The sequence below is a fragment of the Pseudorca crassidens genome, chromosome 5, assembly GCF_039906515.1.
Source record: "Pseudorca crassidens isolate mPseCra1 chromosome 5, mPseCra1.hap1, whole genome shotgun sequence".
Classification (NCBI taxonomy): Eukaryota; Metazoa; Chordata; class Mammalia; order Artiodactyla; family Delphinidae; genus Pseudorca; species Pseudorca crassidens.
The window spans coordinates 39,540,528-39,565,930 of record NC_090300.1 but is presented as its reverse complement, the minus strand read 5'-3'; positions in this window follow the sequence as shown (position 1 = coordinate 39,565,930).

Sequence of the window (25,403 nt, the reverse complement as noted above, 5' to 3'; positions counted from 1 at the left end):
ATGAGAAAAGCATTATTTTCCCAACGGGAAAGCAGGACACTTGCGGCCTCAGATTTAAGTGAAAAACAGCGTTGTTGCCCGTGCCCTCTTCACAGTGGTAATGCCGAGTGATGGAACGGCAGGTTTCCTAGGCTAACAGACAGTTTCCTACTCGTTACAGGAGGCCTCCAGCAGCCCTTGTTCACATAACGGGAAAGCCAGACCTGTCCCCCAGGCTCAACGTAATGGCAGGGTTTCCACGCACGACTTGACGTGTACAAACGATTTCCATGAACCCTTAGGGAAAGCAGCGCATTAACGCTGGAATGCTTCTCCCAGGGACTCCCTCTGCCCCACCATGTCCCTTTGGAGGAACACTGTGCACTCAATGACTCCCGTTGACCGATTGAGCACCGTTCGGCGACCCAGGTACCTCCGGATCATCTCTTGGAACGCAGTGTGAAAGGCAGCAAACTGTTGCCTTCGTTGGATAGAGAGATTGACAAGTCTTTCAACTGTGCCCCGACCCGAGTTCTGGAAAGTCTTCGGTGTGATGCCAGTGGCTCTCAGGGCTGACCCTGAGCTGCAATGTAACAAGCTCTGTGCTGACTGTTCATTCTCCGCTTACATACCTGCCGTCTCTCCCTGCCCAGCAGAAACTCGACTTTACATGCCGTCCGGAAAACGAACGGTTTCCTCCTGAAGCCTGCTAGTCTTTTGGCAGGTTCAAGGACACCCAGATCTAGCTAGCGCCTTAAAACGCCTATGTCCCTCGGACAGTGCTCATCTCCCTGCACAAGATATTATTCTGAGAAGGTACCACAGTGCTTCTTGTGTCTCTTCTGGTGCTTGAGAAAGTACACGTACGTGGGGCTGCGTTCAACTTTGATGCCGGGACCTTAGGAGAAATGTTGGATTGTCCCTAGTTGAACGAAGAATCCTCGTAGCCTCAAAGGTGCCTAAACACAGCGTTCCGCTAGTCTTCCCTTGCATGCTGGAACGTGTCTCAAAGGAAAGGGTGCTATGCAAGAAAGAAGAAAGGTCTTTCCACTTCCTTGCCTGAGGTGTGCCAGAGCCCCCTTCGCATAAAGGGCAGACCACACTGGTCACGAAGATCCCAACAAGGTCCGGGAACGGCATCCACAGTGCCTGCAGGCATGCAGCATTTGCCCAGAAGCCTTAGTCAAAGCAGTGGCTTGACGCTAGGGTGCTGGTTCAGGACTCCTAGGACTCCTGGGTCCTCACCACCTCGCATGGAAAAACACTGTGTACCCAATGTGTACCCAATTCTTAGGGGACCCAACCAAATACAGGTACCTGGGCCCTTCGGATCGTTTCTCTGCAAGAAGAATGAAAGGCGACACTCTGCTCCCTTCGCTGCCCGTCTAGACTGCCGAGCTTTCAAAAGTCCTCCCGAACACAGGCCTAGCAGGTCTTCGGTGTTATGCCAATGATCCCCACGGCTGAACCACTGCTGCTATGAAGAAACACTGTGTTTACGGTTCATGCTGGGAACACTTCCCTGCCGCCTCTCTCTCTCTCTCTCTCTCTCTCTCTCTCTCTCTCTCTCTCTCTGCCAAGCAGAAGGTCGACTTCAGAGGCAGCCTGACAAACGTACAATTTGCCCCTGAACGCTACCCCGGGTTTTGTAAGACACAAGGACAGTTTGGCGCATTCCCGGGAATTACGTCGTTGAGGCCATTCAGCCCACGCAGGACTACCCTGGTGCCAAAGTCTTATCAGCGAAGGTCCAGGGTGCTGCTTGAGTCTCTTTCTGTGGGTCAGAAACTACAAGTGCATGTGCTGGGTTCAATTTTGTTACTGGTTACCTAAAGCCAAGAGCATTATTTTCCCGGCGGGAGAGCTGAAAGTGCGGCCTCAAAGTGTCCTGAGAAACAGTGCGGTTCCTCGTGTTCTCTTCACAAGTAGAATGGCTATGTGCGGGGAAAGGGAGTTTGCCTAGAGAAACACTCTGTTTACTACGCCGTGCAGGCGGCCTCCGGGCGCCCTCTATCCATCAACGGAACATTCTACTGTTCCACAACGACCCAAGTGAGGTTCAGGTATTCCCTCCACGAATTGACGCGTGCAGAGGTTTTCCAGGAAACCTTAGGCGAGTAGTGCATTGAAGTTAGTATGCCTTTCCTAGGGTCCCCGCTGCCTCACCACGTCCCTTGGAAGAACACTGTGTACCGAAACTCTTCTTGGCCCCCTGAGCACCTTTCCGCTGTCAAAGTCCTCCGGATCACCTCTTTGAACGCAGACTGAGAAGCGACAAAGTCTCCTCTTTGCTGTAGAGCTAGATAGCCACGACATTCAAAAGTGCCCCTGAACAGAGGTGTAGAAGGTCCTAGGTGGCATGCCAGGGGCTCCCACTGCTGACGCTGAGGAGCCATGTGAGACACGGTGCGTAGTGTTCATTCTGGGTGTACTTACCTACCGGCTCTTCCTGGCAAGCTGTAACTCGACCTTTGATGCAGTCTGGAAAATGGACAGTTTCCCCCCCGAACACTGCTAGGCTTTTGGCAGGTTCAGGGAGCACCTAAATCTGATACCTAGCACCTTTAAGAGTTCATGCCATTCGCACAGCACACAACCAACTCCCTGGCTACAAAACTATTCAGAGAAGGTGCCACCGTCCTCCTGGGGTCCCCTTTGGTTCCTGAGAAACTATACGCACGTGGGCTGTGTGCAACTCTGAGACCGGGACCCTTAGAGAACTGTAGTACCTCCCAATGGGAAAGAAGGATCGTTCAGCGTGAAAGCTGCCTAAAATACAGTGCTCTGTCAGTCCATTCTTGCATGCTGGAATGTCTTTGGAAGGAAAGTGGAATTTTCTTGAGAGCGGTGGTGGGTTTCCGCTTCCATCCCTGGGGCATCCCAGAGCCGCCTTTACACAGAAGGAACACGACACTGAGCGCCAAGCTGAAGGCAAGGTCCAGGAATTGCATCCACAAATGCCAGGCAGGCGTGCAGCATTTCCCAGGGAGCCCTACTCAAAGCACTGGCTAAACGCTAGTGGGCTTTTCAGGACTCCTGGGACTCCCGCGCCCTCACCACGTCTCACGGCAACACCATGTGTACCGGTTGTCACGTCTTAGGCGACCCACCGACGTACAGGCACCTAGGCCCTTCGCATCGTCTCTTGGAACGAAGAGTGAATTCAAGGCAAAACACTGCTCTCTTTGTTGCACCGTTGGATTGCCCATCTTTCAAAAGTCCTCCCGAACACGGGTCTGGCAGGTCTTAGGTGGACCGCAAGCGGTCCCCGCTGCTGAACCAGGACGGCAATGAAAACACCCCCTGCTTAGCGTTCGCACTGGGAACACGAAGCTGCCCTCGCTTGCCAAGCAGACCGTCGACTTTAGGCGCAGCCTGACAAACGGACTTGTTGCCCCTGCAACACTGCCTGAGCTCTGGTAGGATAAAAGGACACTTTTTGGCCTCAGCTAAGGAATTACGTCGGTCACGCCTTTCAGCTCCCTGTGTGCCGAAGTTTGATCAGGGAAGGTCCAGGGTGCTCCTTGAGTCTCTTTTCGCCAGTCAGAAGCTACACGTACGTGTGCTGCGTCAAGTCTGACCGAGGGGTCTAATGAGAAAAGCATTATTTTCCCAACGGGAAAGCAGGACACTTGCGGCCTCAGATTTAAGTGAAAAACAGCGTTGTTGCCCGTGCCCTCTTCACAGTGGTAATGCCGAGTGATGGAACGGCAGGTTTCCTAGGCTAACAGACAGTTTCCTACTCGTTACAGGAGGCCTCCAGCAGCCCTTGTTCACATAACGGGAAAGCCAGACCTGTCCCCCAGGCTCAACGTAATGGCAGGGTTTCCACGCACGACTTGACGTGTACAAACGATTTCCATGAACCCTTAGGGAAAGCAGCGCATTAACGCTGGAATGCTTCTCCCAGGGACTCCCTCTGCCCCACCATGTCCCTTTGGAGGAACACTGTGCACTCAATGACTCCCGTTGACCGATTGAGCACCGTTCGGCGACCCAGGTACCTCCGGATCATCTCTTGGAACGCAGTGTGAAAGGCAGCAAACTGTTGCCTTCGTTGGATAGAGAGATTGACAAGTCTTTCAACTGTGCCCCGACCCGAGTTCTGGAAAGTCTTCGGTGTGATGCCAGTGGCTCTCAGGGCTGACCCTGAGCTGCAATGTAACAAGCTCTGTGCTGACTGTTCATTCTCCGCTTACATACCTGCCGTCTCTCCCTGCCCAGCAGAAACTCGACTTTACATGCCGTCCGGAAAACGAACGGTTTCCTCCTGAAGCCTGCTAGTCTTTTGGCAGGTTCAAGGACACCCAGATCTAGCTAGCGCCTTAAAACGCCTATGTCCCTCGGACAGTGCTCATCTCCCTGCGCAAGATATTATTCTGAGAAGGTACCACAGTGCTTCTTGTGTCTCTTCTGGTGCTTGAGAAAGTACACGTACGTGGGGCTGCGTTCAACTTTGATGCCGGGACCTTAGGAGAAACGTTGGATTGTCCCTAGTTGAACGAAGAATCCTCGTAGCCTCAAAGGTGCCTAAACACAGCGTTCCGCTAGTCTTCCCTTGCATGCTGGAACGTGTCTCAAAGGAAAGGGTGCTATGCAAGAAAGAAGAAAGGTCTTTCCACTTCCTTGCCTGAGGCGTGCCAGAGCCCCCTTCGCATAAAGGGCAGACCACACTGGTCACGAAGATCCCAACAAGGTCCGGGAACGGCATCCACAGTGCCTGCAGGCATGCAGCATTTGCCCAGAAGCCTTAGTCAAAGCAGTGGCTTGACGCTAGGGTGCTGGTTCAGGACTCCTGGGTCCTCACCACCTCGCATGGAAAAACACTGTGTACCCAATGTGTACCCAATTCTTAGGGGACCCAACCAAATACAGGTACCTGGGCCCTTCGGATCGTTTCTCTGCAAGAAGAATGAAAGGCGACACTCTGCTCCCTTCGCTGCCCGTCTAGACTGCCGAGCTTTCAAAAGTCCTCCCGAACACAGGCCTAGCAGGTCTTCGGTGTTATGCCAATGATCCCCACGGCTGAACCACTGCTGCTATGAAGAAACACTGTGTTTACGGTTCATGCTGGGAACACTTCCCTGCCGCCTCTCTCTCTCTCTCTCTCTCTCTCTCTCTCTCTCTCTCTGCCAAGCAGAAGGTCGACTTCAGAGGCAGCCTGACAAACGTACAATTTGCCCCTGAACGCTACCCCGGGTTTTGTAAGACACAAGGACAGTTTGGCGCATTCCCGGGAATTACGTCGTTGAGGCCATTCAGCCCACGCAGGACTACCCTGGTGCCAAAGTCTTATCAGCGAAGGTCCAGGGTGCTGCTTGAGTCTCTTTCTGTGGGTCAGAAACTACAAGTGCATGTGCTGGGTTCAATTTTGATACTGGTTACCTAAAGCCAAGAGCATTATTTTCCCGGCGGGAGAGCTGAAAGTGCGGCCTCAAAGTGTCCTGAGAAACAGTGCGGTTCCTCGTGTTCTCTTCACAAGTAGAATGGCTATGTGCGGGGAAAGGGAGTTTGCCTAGAGAAACACTCTGTTTACTACGCCGTGCAGGCGGCCTCCGGGCGCCCTCTATCCATCAACGGAACACTCTACTGTTCCACAACGACCCAAGTGAGGTTCAGGTATTCCCTCCACGAATTGACGCGTGCAGAGGTTTTCCAGGAAACCTTAGGCGAGTAGTGCATTGAAGTTAGTATGCCTTTCCTAGGGTCCCCGCTGCCTCACCACGTCCCTTGGAAGAACACTGTGTACCGAAACTCTTCTTGGCCCCCTGAGCACCTTTCCGCTGTCAAAGTCCTCCGGATCACCTCTTTGAACGCAGACTGAGAAGCGACAAAGTCTCCTCTTTGCTGTAGAGCTAGATAGCCACGACATTCAAAAGTGCCCCTGAACAGAGGTGTAGAAGGTCCTAGGTGGCATGCCAGGGGCTCCCACTGCTGACGCTGAGGAGCCATGTGAGACACGGTGCGTAGTGTTCATTCTGGGTGTACTTACCTACCGGCTCTTCCTGGCAAGCTGTAACTCGACCTTTGATGCAGTCTGGAAAATGGACAGTTTCCCCCCCGAACACTGCTAGGCTTTTGGCAGGTTCAGGGAGCACCTAAATCTGATACCTAGCACCTTTAAGAGTTCATGCCATTCGCACAGCACACAACCAACTCCCTGGCTACAAAACTATTCAGAGAAGGTGCCACCGTCCTCCTGGGGTCCCCTTTGGTTCCTGAGAAACTATACGCACGTGGGCTGTGTGCAACTCTGAGACCGGGACCCTTAGAGAACTGTAGTACCTCCCAATGGGAAAGAAGGATCGTTCAGCGTGAAAGCTGCCTAAAATACAGTGCTCTGTCAGTCCATTCTTGCATGCTGGAATGTCTTTGGAAGGAAAGTGGAATTTTCTTGAGAGCGGTGGTGGGTTTCCGCTTCCATCCCTGGGGCATCCCAGAGCCGCCTTTACACAGAAGGAACACGACACTGAGCGCCAAGCTGAAGGCAAGGTCCAGGAATTGCATCCACAAATGCCAGGCAGGCGTGCAGCATTTCCCAGGGAGCCCTACTCAAAGCACTGGCTAAACGCTAGTGGGCTTTTCAGGACTCCTGGGACTCCCGCGCCCTCACCACGTCTCACGGCAACACCATGTGTACCGGTTGTCACGTCTTAGGCGACCCACCGACGTACAGGCACCTAGGCCCTTCGCATCGTCTCTTGGAACGAAGAGTGAATTCAAGGCAAAACACTGCTCTCTTTGTTGCACCGTTGGATTGCCCATCTTTCAAAAGTCCTCCCGAACACGGGTCTGGCAGGTCTTAGGTGGACCGCAAGCGGTCCCCGCTGCTGAACCAGGACGGCAATGAAAACACCCCCTGCTTAGCGTTCGCACTGGGAACACGAAGCTGCCCTCGCTTGCCAAGCAGACCGTCGACTTTAGGCGCAGCCTGACAAACGGACTTGTTGCCCCTGCAACACTGCCTGAGCTCTGGTAGGATAAAAGGACACTTTTTGGCCTCAGCTAAGGAATTACGTCGGTCACGCCTTTCAGCTCCCTGTGTGCCGAAGTTTGATCAGGGAAGGTCCAGGGTGCTCCTTGAGTCTCTTTTCGCCGGTCAGAAGCTACACGTACGTGTGCTGCGTCAAGTCTGACCGAGGGGTCTAATGAGAAAAGCATTATTTTCCCAACGGGAAAGCAGGACACTTGCGGCCTCAGATTTAAGTGAAAAACAGCGTTGTTGCCCGTGCCCTCTTCACAGTGGTAATGCCGAGTGATGGAACGGCAGGTTTCCTAGGCTAACAGACAGTTTCCTACTCGTTACAGGAGGCCTCCAGCAGCCCTTGTTCACATAACGGGAAAGCCAGACCTGTCCCCCAGGCTCAACGTAATGGCAGGGTTTCCACGCACGACTTGACGTGTACAAACGATTTCCATGAACCCTTAGGGAAAGCAGCGCATTAACGCTGGAATGCTTCTCCCAGGGACTCCCTCTGCCCCACCATGTCCCTTTGGAGGAACACTGTGCACTCAATGACTCCCGTTGACCGATTGAGCACCGTTCGGCGACCCAGGTACCTCCGGATCATCTCTTGGAACGCAGTGTGAAAGGCAGCAAACTGTTGCCTTCGTTGGATAGAGAGATTGACAAGTCTTTCAACTGTGCCCCGACCCGAGTTCTGGAAAGTCTTCGGTGTGATGCCAGTGGCTCTCAGGGCTGACCCTGAGCTGCAATGTAACAAGCTCTGTGCTGACTGTTCATTCTCCGCTTACATACCTGCCGTCTCTCCCTGCCCAGCAGAAACTCGACTTTACATGCCGTCCGGAAAACGAACGGTTTCCTCCTGAAGCCTGCTAGTCTTTTGGCAGGTTCAAGGACACCCAGATCTAGCTAGCGCCTTAAAACGCCTATGTCCCTCGGACAGTGCTCATCTCCCTGCGCAAGATATTATTCTGAGAAGGTACCACAGTGCTTCTTGTGTCTCTTCTGGTGCTTGAGAAAGTACACGTACGTGGGGCTGCGTTCAACTTTGATGCCGGGACCTTAGGAGAAACGTTGGATTGTCCCTAGTTGAACGAAGAATCCTCGTAGCCTCAAAGGTGCCTAAACACAGCGTTCCGCTAGTCTTCCCTTGCATGCTGGAACGTGTCTCAAAGGAAAGGGTGCTATGCAAGAAAGAAGAAAGGTCTTTCCACTTCCTTGCCTGAGGCGTGCCAGAGCCCCCTTCGCATAAAGGGCAGACCACACTGGTCACGAAGATCCCAACAAGGTCCGGGAACGGCATCCACAGTGCCTGCAGGCATGCAGCATTTGCCCAGAAGCCTTAGTCAAAGCAGTGGCTTGACGCTAGGGTGCTGGTTCAGGACTCCTGGGTCCTCACCACCTCGCATGGAAAAACACTGTGTACCCAATGTGTACCCAATTCTTAGGGGACCCAACCAAATACAGGTACCTGGGCCCTTCGGATCGTTTCTCTGCAAGAAGAATGAAAGGCGACACTCTGCTCCCTTCGCTGCCCGTCTAGACTGCCGAGCTTTCAAAAGTCCTCCCGAACACAGGCCTAGCAGGTCTTCGGTGTTATGCCAATGATCCCCACGGCTGAACCACTGCTGCTATGAAGAAACACTGTGTTTACGGTTCATGCTGGGAACACTTCCCTGCCGCCTCTCTCTCTCTCTCTCTCTCTCTCTCTCTCTCTCTGCCAAGCAGAAGGTCGACTTCAGAGGCAGCCTGACAAACGTACAATTTGCCCCTGAACGCTACCCCGGGTTTTGTAAGACACAAGGACAGTTTGGCGCATTCCCGGGAATTACGTCGTTGAGGCCATTCAGCCCACGCAGGACTACCCTGGTGCCAAAGTCTTATCAGCGAAGGTCCAGGGTGCTGCTTGAGTCTCTTTCTGTGGGTCAGAAACTACAAGTGCATGTGCTGGGTTCAATTTTGATACTGGTTACCTAAAGCCAAGAGCATTATTTTCCCGGCGGGAGAGCTGAAAGTGCGGCCTCAAAGTGTCCTGAGAAACAGTGCGGTTCCTCGTGTTCTCTTCACAAGTAGAATGGCTATGTGCGGGGAAAGGGAGTTTGCCTAGAGAAACACTCTGTTTACTACGCCGTGCAGGCGGCCTCCGGGCGCCCTCTATCCATCAACGGAACACTCTACTGTTCCACAACGACCCAAGTGAGGTTCAGGTATTCCCTCCACGAATTGACGCGTGCAGAGGTTTTCCAGGAAACCTTAGGCGAGTAGTGCATTGAAGTTAGTATGCCTTTCCTAGGGTCCCCGCTGCCTCACCACGTCCCTTGGAAGAACACTGTGTACCGAAACTCTTCTTGGCCCCCTGAGCACCTTTCCGCTGTCAAAGTCCTCCGGATCACCTCTTTGAACGCAGACTGAGAAGCGACAAAGTCTCCTCTTTGCTGTAGAGCTAGATAGCCACGACATTCAAAAGTGCCCCTGAACAGAGGTGTAGAAGGTCCTAGGTGGCATGCCAGGGGCTCCCACTGCTGACGCTGAGGAGCCATGTGAGACACGGTGCGTAGTGTTCATTCTGGGTGTACTTACCTACCGGCTCTTCCTGGCAAGCTGTAACTCGACCTTTGATGCAGTCTGGAAAATGGACAGTTTCCCCCCCGAACACTGCTAGGCTTTTGGCAGGTTCAGGGAGCACCTAAATCTGATACCTAGCACCTTTAAGAGTTCATGCCATTCGCACAGCACACAACCAACTCCCTGGCTACAAAACTATTCAGAGAAGGTGCCACCGTCCTCCTGGGGTCCCCTTTGGTTCCTGAGAAACTATACGCACGTGGGCTGTGTGCAACTCTGAGACCGGGACCCTTAGAGAACTGTAGTACCTCCCAATGGGAAAGAAGGATCGTTCAGCGTGAAAGCTGCCTAAAATACAGTGCTCTGTCAGTCCATTCTTGCATGCTGGAATGTCTTTGGAAGGAAAGTGGAATTTTCTTGAGAGCGGTGGTGGGTTTCCGCTTCCATCCCTGGGGCATCCCAGAGCCGCCTTTACACAGAAGGAACACGACACTGAGCGCCAAGCTGAAGGCAAGGTCCAGGAATTGCATCCACAAATGCCAGGCAGGCGTGCAGCATTTCCCAGGGAGCCCTACTCAAAGCACTGGCTAAACGCTAGTGGGCTTTTCAGGACTCCTGGGACTCCCGCGCCCTCACCACGTCTCACGGCAACACCATGTGTACCGGTTGTCACGTCTTAGGCGACCCACCGACGTACAGGCACCTAGGCCCTTCGCATCGTCTCTTGGAACGAAGAGTGAATTCAAGGCAAAACACTGCTCTCTTTGTTGCACCGTTGGATTGCCCATCTTTCAAAAGTCCTCCCGAACACGGGTCTGGCAGGTCTTAGGTGGACCGCAAGCGGTCCCCGCTGCTGAACCAGGACGGCAATGAAAACACCCCCTGCTTAGCGTTCGCACTGGGAACACGAAGCTGCCCTCGCTTGCCAAGCAGACCGTCGACTTTAGGCGCAGCCTGACAAACGGACTTGTTGCCCCTGCAACACTGCCTGAGCTCTGGTAGGATAAAAGGACACTTTTTGGCCTCAGCTAAGGAATTACGTCGGTCACGCCTTTCAGCTCCCTGTGTGCCGAAGTTTGATCAGGGAAGGTCCAGGGTGCTCCTTGAGTCTCTTTTCGCCGGTCAGAAGCTACACGTACGTGTGCTGCGTCAAGTCTGACCGAGGGGTCTAATGAGAAAAGCATTATTTTCCCAACGGGAAAGCAGGACACTTGCGGCCTCAGATTTAAGTGAAAAACAGCGTTGTTGCCCGTGCCCTCTTCACAGTGGTAATGCCGAGTGATGGAACGGCAGGTTTCCTAGGCTAACAGACAGTTTCCTACTCGTTACAGGAGGCCTCCAGCAGCCCTTGTTCACATAACGGGAAAGCCAGACCTGTCCCCCAGGCTCAACGTAATGGCAGGGTTTCCACGCACGACTTGACGTGTACAAACGATTTCCATGAACCCTTAGGGAAAGCAGCGCATTAACGCTGGAATGCTTCTCCCAGGGACTCCCTCTGCCCCACCATGTCCCTTTGGAGGAACACTGTGCACTCAATGACTCCCGTTGACCGATTGAGCACCGTTCGGCGACCCAGGTACCTCCGGATCATCTCTTGGAACGCAGTGTGAAAGGCAGCAAACTGTTGCCTTCGTTGGATAGAGAGATTGACAAGTCTTTCAACTGTGCCCCGACCCGAGTTCTGGAAAGTCTTCGGTGTGATGCCAGTGGCTCTCAGGGCTGACCCTGAGCTGCAATGTAACAAGCTCTGTGCTGACTGTTCATTCTCCGCTTACATACCTGCCGTCTCTCCCTGCCCAGCAGAAACTCGACTTTACATGCCGTCCGGAAAACGAACGGTTTCCTCCTGAAACCTGCTAGTCTTTTGGCAGGTTCAAGGACACCCAGATCTAGCTAGCGCCTTAAAACGCCTATGTCCCTCGGACAGTGCTCATCTCCCTGCGCAAGATATTATTCTGAGAAGGTACCACAGTGCTTCTTGTGTCTCTTCTGGTGCTTGAGAAAGTACACGTACGTGGGGCTGCGTTCAACTTTGATGCCGGGACCTTAGGAGAAACGTTGGATTGTCCCTAGTTGAACGAAGAATCCTCGTAGCCTCAAAGGTGCCTAAACACAGCGTTCCGCTAGTCTTCCCTTGCATGCTGGAACGTGTCTCAAAGGAAAGGGTGCTATGCAAGAAAGAAGAAAGGTCTTTCCACTTCCTTGCCTGAGGCGTGCCAGAGCCCCCTTCGCATAAAGGGCAGACCACACTGGTCACGAAGATCCCAACAAGGTCCGGGAACGGCATCCACAGTGCCTGCAGGCATGCAGCATTTGCCCAGAAGCCTTAGTCAAAGCAGTGGCTTGACGCTAGGGTGCTGGTTCAGGACTCCTGGGTCCTCACCACCTCGCATGGAAAAACACTGTGTACCCAATGTGTACCCAATTCTTAGGGGACCCAACCAAATACAGGTACCTGGGCCCTTCGGATCGTTTCTCTGCAAGAAGAATGAAAGGCGACACTCTGCTCCCTTCGCTGCCCGTCTAGACTGCCGAGCTTTCAAAAGTCCTCCCGAACACAGGCCTAGCAGGTCTTCGGTGTTATGCCAATGATCCCCACGGCTGAACCACTGCTGCTATGAAGAAACACTGTGTTTACGGTTCATGCTGGGAACACTTCCCTGCCGCCTCTCTCTCTCTCTCTCTCTCTCTCTCTCTCTCTCTCTGCCAAGCAGAAGGTCGACTTCAGAGGCAGCCTGACAAACGTACAATTTGCCCCTGAACGCTACCCCGGGTTTTGTAAGACACAAGGACAGTTTGGCGCATTCCCGGGAATTACGTCGTTGAGGCCATTCAGCCCACGCAGGACTACCCTGGTGCCAAAGTCTTATCAGCGAAGGTCCAGGGTGCTGCTTGAGTCTCTTTCTGTGGGTCAGAAACTACAAGTGCATGTGCTGGGTTCAATTTTGATACTGGTTACCTAAAGCCAAGAGCATTATTTTCCCGGCGGGAGAGCTGAAAGTGCGGCCTCAAAGTGTCCTGAGAAACAGTGCGGTTCCTCGTGTTCTCTTCACAAGTAGAATGGCTATGTGCGGGGAAAGGGAGTTTGCCTAGAGAAACACTCTGTTTACTACGCCGTGCAGGCGGCCTCCGGGCGCCCTCTATCCATCAACGGAACACTCTACTGTTCCACAACGACCCAAGTGAGGTTCAGGTATTCCCTCCACGAATTGACGCGTGCAGAGGTTTTCCAGGAAACCTTAGGCGAGTAGTGCATTGAAGTTAGTATGCCTTTCCTAGGGTCCCCGCTGCCTCACCACGTCCCTTGGAAGAACACTGTGTACCGAAACTCTTCTTGGCCCCCTGAGCACCTTTCCGCTGTCAAAGTCCTCCGGATCACCTCTTTGAACGCAGACTGAGAAGCGACAAAGTCTCCTCTTTGCTGTAGAGCTAGATAGCCACGACATTCAAAAGTGCCCCTGAACAGAGGTGTAGAAGGTCCTAGGTGGCATGCCAGGGGCTCCCACTGCTGACGCTGAGGAGCCATGTGAGACACGGTGCGTAGTGTTCATTCTGGGTGTACTTACCTACCGGCTCTTCCTGGCAAGCTGTAACTCGACCTTTGATGCAGTCTGGAAAATGGACAGTTTCCCCCCCGAACACTGCTAGGCTTTTGGCAGGTTCAGGGAGCACCTAAATCTGATACCTAGCACCTTTAAGAGTTCATGCCATTCGCACAGCACACGACCAACTCCCTGGCTACAAAACTATTCAGAGAAGGTGCCACCGTCCTCCTGGGGTCCCCTTTGGTTCCTGAGAAACTATACGCACGTGGGCTGTGTGCAACTCTGAGACCGGGACCCTTAGAGAACTGTAGTACCTCCCAATGGGAAAGAAGGATCGTTCAGCGTGAAAGCTGCCTAAAATACAGTGCTCTGTCAGTCCATTCTTGCATGCTGGAATGTCTTTGGAAGGAAAGTGGAATTTTCTTGAGAGCGGTGGTGGGTTTCCGCTTCCATCCCTGGGGCATCCCAGAGCCGCCTTTACACAGAAGGAACACGACACTGAGCGCCAAGCTGAAGGCAAGGTCCAGGAATTGCATCCACAAATGCCAGGCAGGCGTGCAGCATTTCCCAGGGAGCCCTACTCAAAGCACTGGCTAAACGCTAGTGGGCTTTTCAGGACTCCTGGGACTCCCGCGCCCTCACCACGTCTCACAGCAACACCATGTGTACCGGTTGTCACGTCTTAGGCGACCCACCGACGTACAGGCACCTAGGCCCTTCGCATCATCTCTTGGAACGAAGAGTGAATTCAAGGCAAAACACTGCTCTCTTTGTTGCACCGTTGGATTGCCCATCTTTCAAAAGTCCTCCCGAACACGGGTCTGGCAGGTCTTAGGTGGACCGCAAGCGGTCCCCGCTGCTGAACCAGGACGGCAATGAAAACACCCCCTGCTTAGCGTTCGCACTGGGAACACGAAGCTGCCCTCGCTTGCCAAGCAGACCATCGACTTTAGGCGCAGCCTGACAAACGGACTTGTTGCCCCTGCAACACTGCCTGAGCTCTGGTAGGATAAAAGGACACTTTTTGGCCTCAGCTAAGGAATTACGTCGGTCACGCCTTTCAGCTCCCTGTGTGCCGAAGTTTGATCAGGGAAGGTCCAGGGTGCTCCTTGAGTCTCTTTTCGCCGGTCAGAAGCTACACGTACGTGTGCTGCGTCAAGTCTGACCGAGGGGTCTAATGAGAAAAGCATTATTTTCCCAACGGGAAAGCAGGACACTTGCGGCCTCAGATTTAAGTGAAAAACAGCGTTGTTGCCCGTGCCCTCTTCACAGTGGTAATGCCGAGTGATGGAACGGCAGGTTTCCTAGGCTAACAGACAGTTTCCTACTCGTTACAGGAGGCCTCCAGCAGCCCTTGTTCACATAACGGGAAAGCCAGACCTGTCCCCCAGGCTCAACGTAATGGCAGGGTTTCCACGCACGACTTGACGTGTACAAACGATTTCCATGAACCCTTAGGGAAAGCAGCGCATTAACGCTGGAATGCTTCTCCCAGGGACTCCCTCTGCCCCACCATGTCCCTTTGGAGGAACACTGTGCACTCAATGACTCCCGTTGACCGATTGAGCACCGTTCGGCGACCCAGGTACCTCCGGATCATCTCTTGGAACGCAGTGTGAAAGGCAGCAAACTGTTGCCTTCGTTGGATAGAGAGATTGACAAGTCTTTCAACTGTGCCCCGACCCGAGTTCTGGAAAGTCTTCGGTGTGATGCCAGTGGCTCTCAGGGCTGACCCTGAGCTGCAATGTAACAAGCTCTGTGCTGACTGTTCATTCTCCGCTTACATACCTGCCGTCTCTCCCTGCCCAGCAGAAACTCGACTTTACATGCCGTCCGGAAAACGAACGGTTTCCTCCTGAAGCCTGCTAGTCTTTTGGCAGGTTCAAGGACACCCAGATCTAGCTAGCGCCTTAAAACGCCTATGTCCCTCGGACAGTGCTCATCTCCCTGCGCAAGATATTATTCTGAGAAGGTACCACAGTGCTTCTTGTGTCTCTTCTGGTGCTTGAGAAAGTACACGTACGTGGGGCTGCGTTCAACTTTGATGCCGGGACCTTAGGAGAAACGTTGGATTGTCCCTAGTTGAACGAAGAATCCTCGTAGCCTCAAAGGTGCCTAAACACAGCGTTCCGCTAGTCTTCCCTTGCATGCTGGAACGTGTCTCAAAGGAAAGGGTGCTATGCAAGAAAGAAGAAAGGTCTTTCCACTTCCTTGCCTGAGGCGTGCCAGAGCCCCCTTCGCATAAAGGGCAGACCACACTGGTCACGAAGATCCCAACAAGGTCCGGGAACGGCATCCACAGTGCCTGCAGGCATGCAGCATTTGCCCAGAAGCCTTAGTCAAAGCAGTGGCTTGACGCTAGGGTGCTGGTTCAGGACTCCTAGGACTCCTGGGTCCTCACCACCTCGCATGGAAAAACACTGTGTACCCAATGTGTACCCAATTCTTAGGGGACCCAACCAAATACAGGTACCTGGGCCCTTCGGATCGTTTCTCTGCAAGAAGAATGAAAGGCGACACTCTGCTCCCTTCGCTGCCCGTCTAGACTGCCGAGCTTTCAAAAGTCCTCCCGAACACAGGCCTAGCAGGTCTTCGGTGTTATGCCAATGATCCCCACGGCTGAACCACTGCTGCTATGAAGAAACACTGTGTTTACGGTTCATGCTGGGAACACTTCCCTGCCGCCTCTCTCTCTCTCTCTCTCTCTCTCTCTCTCTCTCTGCCAAGCAGAAGGTCGACTTCAGAGGCAGCCTGACAAACGTACAATTTGCCCCTGAACGCTACCCCGGGTTTTGTAAGACACAAGGACAGTTTGGCGCATTCCCGGGAATTACGTCGTTGAGGCCATTCAGCCCACGCAGGACTACCCTGGTGCCAAAGTCTTATCAGCGAAGGTCCAGGGTGCTGCTTGAGTCTCTTTCTGTGGGTCAGAAACTACAAGTGCATGTGCTGGGTTCAATTTTGTTACTGGTTACCTAAAGCCAAGAGCATTATTTTCCCGGCGGGAGAGCTGAAAGTGCGGCCTCAAAGTGTCCTGAGAAACAGTGCGGTTCCTCGTGTTCTCTTCACAAGTAGAATGGCTATGTGCGGGGAAAGGGAGTTTGCCTAGAGAAACACTCTGTTTACTACGCCGTGCAGGCGGCCTCCGGGCGCCCTCTATCCATCAACGGAACACTCTACTGTTCCACAACGACCCAAGTGAGGTTCAGGTATTCCCTCCACGAATTGACGCGTGCAGAGGTTTTCCAGGAAACCTTAGGCGAGTAGTGCATTGAAGTTAGTATGCCTTTCCTAGGGTCCCCGCTGCCTCACCACGTCCCTTGGAAGAACACTGTGTACCGAAACTCTTCTTGGCCCCCTGAGCACCTTTCCGCTGTCAAAGTCCTCCGGATCACCTCTTTGAACGCAGACTGAGAAGCGACAAAGTCTCCTCTTTGCTGTAGAGCTAGATAGCCACGACATTCAAAAGTGCCCCTGAACAGAGGTGTAGAAGGTCCTAGGTGGCATGCCAGGGGCTCCCACTGCTGACGCTGAGGAGCCATGTGAGACACGGTGCGTAGTGTTCATTCTGGGTGTACTTACCTACCGGCTCTTCCTGGCAAGCTGTAACTCGACCTTTGATGCAGTCTGGAAAATGGACAGTTTCCCCCCCGAACACTGCTAGGCTTTTGGCAGGTTCAGGGAGCACCTAAATCTGATACCTAGCACCTTTAAGAGTTCATGCCATTCGCACAGCACACGACCAACTCCCTGGCTACAAAACTATTCAGAGAAGGTGCCACCGTCCTCCTGGGGTCCCCTTTGGTTCCTGAGAAACTATACGCACGTGGGCTGTGTGCAACTCTGAGACTGGGACCCTTAGAGAACTGTAGTACCTCCCAATGGGAAAGAAGGATCGTTCAGCGTGAAAGCTGCCTAAAATACAGTGCTCTGTCAGTCCATTCTTGCATGCTGGAATGTCTTTGGAAGGAAAGTGGAATTTTCTTGAGAGCGGTGGTGGGTTTCCGCTTCCATCCCTGGGGCATCCCAGAGCCGCCTTTACACAGAAGGAACACGACACTGAGCGCCAAGCTGAAGGCAAGGTCCAGGAATTGCATCCACAAATGCCAGGCAGGCGTGCAGCATTTCCCAGGGAGCCCTACTCAAAGCACTGGCTAAACGCTAGTGGGCTTTTCAGGACTCCTGGGACTCCCGCGCCCTCACCACGTCTCACGGCAACACCATGTGTACCGGTTGTCACGTCTTAGGCGACCCACCGACGTACAGGCACCTAGGCCCTTCGCATCGTCTCTTGGAACGAAGAGTGAATTCAAGGCAAAACACTGCTCTCTTTGTTGCACCGTTGGATTGCCCATCTTTCAAAAGTCCTCCCGAACACGGGTCTGGCAGGTCTTAGGTGGACCGCAAGCGGTCCCCGCTGCTGAACCAGGACGGCAATGAAAACACCCCCTGCTTAGCGTTCGCACTGGGAACACGAAGCTGCCCTCGCTTGCCAAGCAGACCGTCGACTTTAGGCGCAGCCTGACAAACGGACTTGTTGCCCCTGCAACACTGCCTGAGCTCTGGTAGGATAAAAGGACACTTTTTGGCCTCAGCTAAGGAATTACGTCGGTCACGCCTTTCAGCTCCCTGTGTGCCGAAGTTTGATCAGGGAAGGTCCAGGGTGCTCCTTGAGTCTCTTTTCGCCGGTCAGAAGCTACACGTACGTGTGCTGCGTCAAGTCTGACCGAGGGGTCTAATGAGAAAAGCATTATTTTCCCAACGGGAAAGCAGGACACTTGCGGCCTCAGATTTAAGTGAAAAACAGCGTTGTTGCCCGTGCCCTCTTCACAGTGGTAATGCCGAGTGATGGAACGGCAGGTTTCCTAGGCTAACAGACAGTTTCCTACTCGTTACAGGAGGCCTCCAGCAGCCCTTGTTCACATAACGGGAAAGCCAGACCTGTCCCCCAGGCTCAACGTAATGGCAGGGTTTCCACGCACGACTTGACGTGTACAAACGATTTCCATGAACCCTTAGGGAAAGCAGCGCATTAACGCTGGAATGCTTCTCCCAGGGACTCCCTCTGCCCCACCATGTCCCTTTGGAGGAACACTGTGCACTCAATGACTCCCGTTGACCGATTGAGCACCGTTCGGCGACCCAGGTACCTCCGGATCATCTCTTGGAACGCAGTGTGAAAGGCAGCAAACTGTTGCCTTCGTTGGATAGAGAGATTGACAAGTCTTTCAACTGTGCCCCGACCCGAGTTCTGGAAAGTCTTCGGTGTGATGCCAGTGGCTCTCAGGGCTGACCCTGAGCTGCAATGTAACAAGCTCTGTGCTGACTGTTCATTCTCCGCTTACATACCTGCCGTCTCTCCCTGCCCAGCAGAAACTCGACTTTACATGCCGTCCGGAAAACGAACGGTTTCCTCCTGAAGCCTGCTAGTCTTTTGGCAGGTTCAAGGACACCCAGATCTAGCTAGCGCCTTAAAACGCCTATGTCCCTCGGACAGTGCTCATCTCCCTGCGCAAGATATTATTCTGAGAAGGTACCACAGTGCTTCTTGTGTCTCTTCTGGTGCTTGAGAAAGTACACGTACGTGGGGCTGCGTTCAACTTTGATGCCGGGACCTTAGGAGAAACGTTGGATTGTCCCTAGTTGAACGAAGAATCCTCGTAGCCTCAAAGGTGCCTAAACACAGCGTTCCGCTAGTCTTCCCTTGCATGCTGGAACGTGTCTCAAAGGAAAGGGTGCTATGCAAGAAAGAAGAAAGGTCTTTCCACTTCCTTGCCTGAGGCGTGCCAGAGCCCCCTTCGCATAAAGGGCAGACCACACTGGTCACGAAGATCCCAACAAGGTCCGGGAACGGCATCCACAGTGCCTGCAGGCATGCAGCATTTGCCCAGAAGCCTTAGTCAAAGCAGTGGCTTGACGCTAGGGTGCTGGTTCAGGACTCCTAGGACTCCTGGGTCCTCACCACCTCGCATGGAAAAACACTGTGTACCCAATGTGTACCCAATTCTTAGGGGACCCAACCAAATACAGGTACCTGGGCCCTTCGGATCGTTTCTCTGCAAGAAGAATGAAAGGCGACACTCTGCTCCCTTCGCTGCCCGTCTAGACTGCCGAGCTTTCAAAAGTCCTCCCGAACACAGGCCTAGCAGGTCTTCGGTGTTATGCCAATGATCCCCACGGCTGAACCACTGCTGCTATGAAGAAACACTGTGTTTACGGTTCATGCTGGGAACACTTCCCTGCCGCCTCTCTCTCTCTCTCTCTCTCTCTCTCTCTCTCTCTCTCTGCCAAGCAGAAGGTCGACTTCAGAGGCAGCCTGACAAACGTACAATTTGCCCCTGAACGCTACCCCGGGTTTTGTAAGACACAAGGACAGTTTGGCGCATTCCCGGGAATTACGTCGTTGAGGCCATTCAGCCCACGCAGGACTACCCTGGTGCCAAAGTCTTATCAGCGAAGGTCCAGGGTGCTGCTTGAGTCTCTTTCTGTGGGTCAGAAACTACAAGTGCATGTGCTGGGTTCAATTTTGTTACTGGTTACCTAAAGCCAAGAGCATTATTTTCCCGGCGGGAGAGCTGAAAGTGCGGCCTCAAAGTGTCCTGAGAAACAGTGCGGTTCCTCGTGTTCTCTTCACAAGTAGAATGGCTATGTGCGGGGAAAGGGAGTTTGCCTAGAGAAACACTCTGTTTACTACGCCGTGCAGGCGGCCTCCGGGCGCCCTCTATCCATCAACGGAACACTCTACTGTTCCACAACGACCCAAGTGAGGTTCAGGTATTCCCTCCACGAATTGACGCGTGCAGAGGTTTTCCAGGAAACCTTAGGCGAGTAGTGCATTGAAGTTAGTATGCCTTTCCTAGGGTCCCCGCTGCCTCACCACGTCCCTTGGAAGAACACTGTGTACCGAAACTCTTCTTGGCCCCCTGAGCACCTTTCCGCTGTCAAAGTCCTCCGGATCACCTCTTTGAACGCAGACTGAGAAGCGACAAAGTCTCCTCTTTGCTGTAGAGCTAGATAGCCACGACATTCAAAAGTGCCCCTGAACAGAGGTGTAGAAGGTCCTAGGTGGCATGCCAGGGGCTCCCACTGCTGACGCTGAGGAGCCATGTGAGACACGGTGCGTAGTGTTCATTCTGGGTGTACTTACCTACCGGCTCTTCCTGGCAAGCTGTAACTCGACCTTTGATGCAGTCTGGAAAATGGACAGTTTCCCCCCCGAACACTGCTAGGCTTTTGGCAGGTTCAGGGAGCACCTAAATCTGATACCTAGCACCTTTAAGAGTTCATGCCATTCGCACAGCACACAACCAACTCCCTGGCTACAAAACTATTCAGAGAAGGTGCCACCGTCCTCCTGGGGTCCCCTTTGGTTCCTGAGAAACTATACGCACGTGGGCTGTGTGCAACTCTGAGACCGGGACCCTTAGAGAACTGTAGTACCTCCCAATGGGAAAGAAGGATCGTTCAGCGTGAAAGCTGCCTAAAATACAGTGCTCTGTCAGTCCATTCTTGCATGCTGGAATGTCTTTGGAAGGAAAGTGGAATTTTCTTGAGAGCGGTGGTGGGTTTCCGCTTCCATCCCTGGGGCATCCCAGAGCCGCCTTTACACAGAAGGAACACGACACTGAGCGCCAAGCTGAAGGCAAGGTCCAGGAATTGCATCCACAAATGCCAGGCAGGCGTGCAGCATTTCCCAGGGAGCCCTACTCAAAGCACTGGCTAAACGCTAGTGGGCTTTTCAGGACTCCTGGGACTCCCGCGCCCTCACCACGTCTCACGGCAACACCATGTGTACCGGTTGTCACGTCTTAGGCGACCCACCGACGTACAGGCACCTAGGCCCTTCGCATCGTCTCTTGGAACGAAGAGTGAATTCAAGGCAAAACACTGCTCTCTTTGTTGCACCGTTGGATTGCCCATCTTTCAAAAGTCCTCCCGAACACGGGTCTGGCAGGTCTTAGGTGGACCGCAAGCGGTCCCCGCTGCTGAACCAGGACGGCAATGAAAACACCCCCTGCTTAGCGTTCGCACTGGGAACACGAAGCTGCCCTCGCTTGCCAAGCAGACCGTCGACTTTAGGCGCAGCCTGACAAACGGACTTGTTGCCCCTGCAACACTGCCTGAGCTCTGGTAGGATAAAAGGACACTTTTTGGCCTCAGCTAAGGAATTACGTCGGTCACGCCTTTCAGCTCCCTGTGTGCCGAAGTTTGATCAGGGAAGGTCCAGGGTGCTCCTTGAGTCTCTTTTCGCCGGTCAGAAGCTACACGTACGTGTGCTGCGTCAAGTCTGACCGAGGGGTCTAATGAGAAAAGCATTATTTTCCCAACGGGAAAGCAGGACACTTGCGGCCTCAGATTTAAGTGAAAAACAGCGTTGTTGCCCGTGCCCTCTTCACAGTGGTAATGCCGAGTGATGGAACGGCAGGTTTCCTAGGCTAACAGACAGTTTCCTACTCGTTACAGGAGGCCTCCAGCAGCCCTTGTTCACATAACGGGAAAGCCAGACCTGTCCCCCAGGCTCAACGTAATGGCAGGGTTTCCACGCACGACTTGACGTGTACAAACGATTTCCATGAACCCTTAGGGAAAGCAGCGCATTAACGCTGGAATGCTTCTCCCAGGGACTCCCTCTGCCCCACCATGTCCCTTTGGAGGAACACTGTGCACTCAATGACTCCCGTTGACCGATTGAGCACCGTTCGGCGACCCAGGTACCTCCGGATCATCTCTTGGAACGCAGTGTGAAAGGCAGCAAACTGTTGCCTTCGTTGGATAGAGAGATTGACAAGTCTTTCAACTGTGCCCCGACCCGAGTTCTGGAAAGTCTTCGGTGTGATGCCAGTGGCTCTCAGGGCTGACCCTGAGCTGCAATGTAACAAGCTCTGTGCTGACTGTTCATTCTCCGCTTACATACCTGCCGTCTCTCCCTGCCCAGCAGAAACTCGACTTTACATGCCGTCCGGAAAACGAACGGTTTCCTCCTGAAGCCTGCTAGTCTTTTGGCAGGTTCAAGGACACCCAGATCTAGCTAGCGCCTTAAAACGCCTATGTCCCTCGGACAGTGCTCATCTCCCTGCGCAAGATATTATTCTGAGAAGGTACCACAGTGCTTCTTGTGTCTCTTCTGGTGCTTGAGAAAGTACACGTACGTGGGGCTGCGTTCAACTTTGATGCCGGGACCTTAGGAGAAACGTTGGATTGTCCCTAGTTGAACGAAGAATCCTCGTAGCCTCAAAGGTGCCTAAACACAGCGTTCCGCTAGTCTTCCCTTGCATGCTGGAACGTGTCTCAAAGGAAAGGGTGCTATGCAAGAAAGAAGAAAGGTCTTTCCACTTCCTTGCCTGAGGCGTGCCAGAGCCCCCTTCGCATAAAGGGCAGACCACACTGGTCACGAAGATCCCAACAAGGTCCGGGAACGGCATCCACAGTGCCTGCAGGCATGCAGCATTTGCCCAGAAGCCTTAGTCAAAGCAGTGGCTTGACGCTAGGGTGCTGGTTCAGGACTCCTAGGACTCCTGGGTCCTCACCACCTCGCATGGAAAAACACTGTGTACCCAATGTGTACCCAATTCTTAGGGGACCCAACCAAATACAGGTATCTGGGCCCTTCGGATCGTTTCTCTGCAAGAAGAATGAAAGGCGACACTCTGCTCCCTTCGCTGCCCGTCTAGACTGCCGAGCTTTCAAAAGTCCTCCCGAACACAGGCCTAGCAGGTCTTCGGTGTTATGCCAATGATCCCCACGGCTGAACCACTGCTGCTATGAAGAAACACTGTGTTTACGGTTCATGCTGGGAACACTTCCCTGCCGCCTCTCTCTCTCTCTCTCTCTCTCTCTCTCTCTCTGCCAAGCAGAAGGTCGACTTCAGAGGCAGCCTGACAAACGTACAATTTGCCCCTGAACGCTACCCCGGGTTTTGTAAGACACAAGGACAGTTTGGCGCATTCCTGGGAATTACGTCGTTGAGGCCATTCAGCCCACGCAGGACTACCCTGGTGCCAAAGTCTTATCAGCGAAGGTCCAGGGTGCTGCTTGAGTCTCTTTCTGTGGGTCAGAAACTACAAGTGCATGTGCTGGGTTCAATTTTGATACTGGTTACCTAAAGCCAAGAGCATTATTTTCCCGGCGGGAGAGCTGAAAGTGCGGCCTCAAAGTGTCCTGAGAAACAGTGCGGTTCCTCGTGTTCTCTTCACAAGTAGAATGGCTATGTGCGGGGAAAGGGAGTTTGCCTAGAGAAACACTCTGTTTACTACGCCGTGCAGGCGGCCTCCGGGCGCCCTCTATCCATCAACGGAACACTCTACTGTTCCACAACGACCCAAGTGAGGTTCAGGTATTCCCTCCACGAATTGACGCATGCAGAGGTTTTCCAGGAAACCTTAGGCGAGTAGTGCATTGAAGTTAGTATGCCTTTCCTAGGGTCCCCGCTGCCTCACCACGTCCCTTGGAAGAACACTGTGTACCGAAACTCTTCTTGGCCCCCTGAGCACCTTTCCGCTGTCAAAGTCCTCCGGATCACCTCTTTGAACGCAGACTGAGAAGCGACAAAGTCTCCTCTTTGCTGTAGAGCTAGATAGCCACGACATTCAAAAGTGCCCCTGAACAGAGGTGTAGAAGGTCCTAGGTGGCATGCCAGGGGCTCCCACTGCTGACGCTGAGGAGCCATGTGAGACACGGTGCGTAGTGTTCATTCTGGGTGTACTTACCTACCGGCTCTTCCTGGCAAGCTGTAACTCGACCTTTGATGCAGTCTGGAAAATGGACAGTTTCCCCCCCGAACACTGCTAGGCTTTTGGCAGGTTCAGGGAGCACCTAAATCTGATACCTAGCACCTTTAAGAGTTCATGCCATTCGCACAGCACACAACCAACTCCCTGGCTACAAAACTATTCAGAGAAGGTGCCACCGTCCTCCTGGCGTCCCCTTTGGTTCCTGAGAAACTATACGCACGTGGGCTGTGTGCAACTCTGAGACCGGGACCCTTAGAGAACTGTAGTACCTCCCAATGGGAAAGAAGGATCGTTCAGCGTGAAAGCTGCCTAAAATACAGTGCTCTGTCAGTCCATTCTTGCATGCTGGAATGTCTTTGGAAGGAAAGTGGAATTTTCTTGAGAGCGGTGGTGGGTTTCCGCTTCCATCCCTGGGGCATCCCAGAGCCGCCTTTACACAGAAGGAACACGACACTGAGCGCCAAGCTGAAGGCAAGGTCCAGGAATTGCATCCACAAATGCCAGGCAGGCGTGCAGCATTTCCCAGGGAGCCCTACTCAAAGCACTGGCTAAACGCTAGTGGGCTTTTCAGGACTCCTGGGACTCCCGCGCCCTCACCACGTCTCACGGCAACACCATGTGTACCGGTTGTCACGTCTTAGGCGACCCACCGACGTACAGGCACCTAGGCCCTTCGCATCGTCTCTTGGAACGAAGAGTGAATTCAAGGCAAAACACTGCTCTCTTTGTTGCACCGTTGGATTGCCCATCTTTCAAAAGTCCTCCCGAACACGGGTCTGGCAGGTCTTAGGTGGACCGCAAGCGGTCCCCGCTGCTGAACCAGGACGGCAATGAAAACACCCCCTGCTTAGCGTTCGCACTGGGAACACGAAGCTGCCCTCGCTTGCCAAGCAGACCGTCGACTTTAGGCGCAGCCTGACAAACGGACTTGTTGCCCCTGCAACACTGCCTGAGCTCTGGTAGGATAAAAGGACACTTTTTGGCCTCAGCTAAGGAATTACGTCGGTCACGCCTTTCAGCTCCCTGTGTGCCGAAGTTTGATCAGGGAAGGTCCAGGGTGCTCCTTGAGTCTCTTTTCGCCGGTCAGAAGCTACACGTACGTGTGCTGCGTCAAGTCTGACCGAGGGGTCTAATGAGAAAAGCATTATTTTCCCAACGGGAAAGCAGGACACTTGCGGCCTCAGATTTAAGTGAAAAACAGCGTTGTTGCCCGTGCCCTCTTCACAGTGGTAATGCCGAGTGATGGAACGGCAGGTTTCCTAGGCTAACAGACAGTTTCCTACTCGTTACAGGAGGCCTCCAGCAGCCCTTGTTCACATAACGGGAAAGCCAGACCTGTCCCCCAGGCTCAACGTAATGGCAGGGTTTCCACGCACGACTTGACGTGTACAAACGATTTCCATGAACCCTTAGGGAAAGCAGCGCATTAACGCTGGAATGCTTCTCCCAGGGACTCCCTCTGCCCCACCATGTCCCTTTGGAGGAACACTGTGCACTCAATGACTCCCGTTGACCGATTGAGCACCGTTCGGCGACCCAGGTACCTCCGGATCATCTCTTGGAACGCAGTGTGAAAGGCAGCAAACTGTTGCCTTCGTTGGATAGAGAGATTGACAA